The 3,913-nt window shown below is 37.0% G+C and overlaps 1 pseudogene; it reads right to left on the bottom strand.

The window, feature by feature from the left end:
• Positions 1 to 3,049: 3,049 nt before the first annotated feature.
• Positions 3,050 to 3,654, bottom strand: LOC101397224 (olfactory receptor 6P1-like; annotated as a pseudogene).
• Positions 3,655 to 3,913: the final 259 nt, after the last annotated feature.

Genomic DNA, 3,913 nt, shown 5'->3' with positions numbered 1-3,913 from the left:
CTCTGCAAAATTCTACCAAACATTCAAAGAAGATTTAGTACCTATCCTTCTCAAACTATTCCAAAAAACTGTAGCAGACAGAACACTGCTCAACTCATTCTACGAGGTCTACATCACCCTGATCCCAAAGACAGACAAGGACAACATAAAGAAGGAATGTGACAGACCAATATCCCTGATGAACATAGATGCAAAAATCCTCAACAAAATATTGTGAAATTGAATACAGAAATACATTAAAAGGATCATACACCATGATGAAGCGGGATTCATATCAGGGATGTAGGGATGGTTCAACATCCACAAATCAATCAATGTGATGCACCACATTAACAAAATGAGGAATAAAAATGGCATGATCATCTCAATAGATGCAGAGAAAACATTTGACAAGATCCAACACTCATTTATGATAAAAACTCTCAATAAAATGCACATAGAAGAAAAGTACATCAACATAATAAAGAAACCCACAGAGAAACCCACAGCCAATATCATATTCAATGGTGAAAACTGAAAGCCATCTCTGCACAGGAACAAGACAAAGGTGCCCACTCTTCCCACTGTTATTCAGCATAGTACTAGAGGTTTTCACCAGAGCAATTAGGCAAGAAAAAGGAATAAAAGTGATCCAAGTTGGTGAAGAAGAAGTGAAACTCTGATTGTTTGCAGATGACATGATTATATAGATAGAAAACCTTAAAGAATCCATCAGAAAACTATTAGAAATAATCAACAACTACAACAAAGTAACAGGGTATGAAATCAACTTGCAAAAATCAGTGTCATTTCTATACTCTAATAATAAACTAACAGAAAGAGAACTCAAGAATACAATCCCATTTATAATCACAATGAAAAGAATAAAATATCTAGGAATAAAGTTAATCAAGGAGGTGAAAGACTTATGCAATGAAAACTATAATACATTATTGAAAGAAATGGATGATGACATAAAGAAATAGAAATATATTCCATGCACGTGGATTGGAAGAATAAACATAGTTAAAATGTCCACCTTACCTACAGCAATCTACTGATTCAATGCTCTCGCAATCAGAATCTCAATGACATTCTTCATGGAAACAGAACAAAGAATTCTAAAACTCATATGGAGCAACAAAAGACCCCAAATAGCTAAAACAAACCTTAGAAAAAAGAACAAAGCTGGAGGCATCACAATCCCTGATTTCAAAATATACTACAATGCTATAGTAATCAAAGCATGGTACTGGCACAAAAAGAGACACACAGATCAGTGGAACAGAATTGAAAGCCCAGAAATCAAACCACATATCTATGGACAGCTAATCTTTGACAAAGGAGCCAAGAACATACAACAGAGAAAGAAAAGTCTCTTCAATAAAGGGTGTTGGGAAAACTGGAAAGCCACATGCAAAACAATGAAAGTAGACCATTATCTTAAGCCATACAAAAAAATTAACTCAAAATGGATTAAAGACTTGAAAGTAAAACGTGAAACCATAAAACACATAGAAGAAAATATAAGCAGTACCCCCTTTGACATCAGTCTTAGAAGCATCTTTTCTAATACCATGTCTGCTCAGGCAAGGGAAACAAAAGAAAAAATAAACAAGCAGGACTACATCAGACTAAAGAGCTTCTGCAAGGCAAAGGAAACTAGGAACAAAATGAAAAGACAACCGACCAACTGGGAGAAAATATTTGCAAATCATAGATCTGAACAAGGGGTTAATCTACAAAATATACAAAGAACTCCTACAACTCAACAACAGAAAAACAAGCAACCTGATCAGAAAATGGGCAGAGAATCTGAACAGATCTTTTTCCAAAGAAGATATACAGATGACCAACAGGCATGTGAAAAGGTGTTAAACATCATTAATCATTAGGGAAATGCAAATTAAAACTACAATGAGATATCACCTTACACCTGTTAGAATGACTTTAACTAATAAAAATACAAAAAATAACAAATGTTGGAGAGGATGGGGAGAAAAGGGAACCCTCAGACACTGCTGGTGGGAATGTAAATTGGTGCAGCCACTATGGTAAACAGTACGGAGACTTCTCAAAAATTAAAACTAGAAATACCATAGGACCCAACTATCCCACTACTGGGTATTTATCCAAAGAACCTAGAATCAATAATTCAAAGAGACTTATACACCCCTATGTTCATTGCAACATTATTCACTCTAGCCGAGACATGGAAACAATCTAAGTGCCCATGAACTGATGAATGGATAAAGAAGATGTGGTATATATATACAATGGAATACTCAGCCATGAAAAAAGGCACAATTGTCCCATTTGCAACAACATGGATGGACCTTGAGGGTATTATGTTAAGCAAAATAAGTCAGGCAGAGATAAACAAACACTACATGATTTCACTCATATATGGAAGATAAACAAACACATGACCAAAGAGAACAGATTAGTGGTTATCAGAGGAGAAGAGGGATTGGGGGTGGGCATAAGGGGTAAAGGGGCACATATATATGGTGACTGACAAACAGTAATGTACCCTGAAGTTTCAAAATGTTATAAAATATTATGACCACAATAAAATAATTTTGAAAACTAAAGAAAAAAAAAGAAATTTGAGAAATAGTTTACCTTAAAGTAAGTATTGCTATTTTATCACATTAGTAAGAATCTGAATTTCAAGGTTTTTGTGTAGAAGCTGTTTCCAATACACTCCACCTCCCATTCCTCCAAGGGGGTAGATTATACATTTTAGAGCAGAACAAAAAATGGAAGTTTAGGAGTGGATTTTTGTAAATGAGAGAGCTACGGAAGAGCTGAAATACCAAATCTGAGTATTATCTCCGCCCAACGTCCTGCCGGATCACAGGGAGCCCAGTGAGAGAAAAGACCCACACAAAGGAAAGAGGAGTCGTCTCTTGAAAGACTGAATGGATTCTGGTAAGATTCATGAGTCTGATATGCCTTAAAATGAATATACTCTCTTACCACCGCAAAGTTTGAGAAATGAAAGTGAACTTCTTTTGGTTTCAGTTGTCAGGTAGAAGAAATAAGGAGTAGCATATCAAGCAGAAATTTAGAAAGCTATAGACAGGAAGACTCTCAAGCTCTGAGACTTTAGTCTGCACAAATACTTGCTGACAGCACAGAAAAAGATGTTGATGATATTGAGTCCACAGTAGGACAGTCGGGAAATGAAAAGAAGCCTCATCATGGAGCTGAAGAAGCCACTGCCCCAAGAGGAAGCAACAAGCTGAGTGGCCAGGCTGGAAGACGCGAGACTAGGATAACGGAGGGGTTCACAGATGGCCAGGTAGTGGTCATAGGCCATGACTGCCAAAAGGACACACTCAGTGCATACTAAGGCAATGAAGAATTACAGTTTGGTCATGCAACCTACATGGGAGACTCTACTGTCCTGAGTAAGAAATGCTCCCAAGAGTCAGTGAATCATGACATTGATGTACCACAGCTCCAAGAAGGAGAGATTGCTGAGGAAAAAGTTCATTGGGTGATGAAGGCTTGGAGTGAGCCAGATTGTGGAACTGATGAATGCATTCTCCAACAATGTCAACAGATAAATTGGAAGGAAGATGGCAAAGAGGAGTAGCTGGAGTGGTGAAGAGGTGGGGAAACCCACCAAAAAAACTCTACTATGTAGTCTCCACTCAAATTTCTCATGATCTCTGTCCACTTGACTGTCTGAAGCAGAACAAGATGTTGAGAGACAGGTAGACCAAACCACTAACATCCCCTCACAGATTATAACCTTCTAAAGATGCCCAATGACATATTATTAATTATTATTTTATCATTCTGTTCTTTCACTTTTCTATTTCATCTCCCACCTCAAGAGAAAAGTTCTCAGACTTGAGAATTATCTCAATAACTTAGCAATCTTAACTACAGTGCGTATTTAATAAATGATTGCTGAGTGATT

This window comes from Ceratotherium simum, chromosome 2 (assembly GCF_057802395.1).
Source record: "Ceratotherium simum simum isolate JZ-2026a chromosome 2, ASM5780239v1, whole genome shotgun sequence".
In the NCBI taxonomy this organism is placed as follows: domain Eukaryota; kingdom Metazoa; phylum Chordata; class Mammalia; order Perissodactyla; family Rhinocerotidae; genus Ceratotherium; species Ceratotherium simum.
The sequence above is the reverse complement of the archived record's forward strand: the minus strand, read 5'-3'. Positions and strand labels throughout refer to the sequence as shown.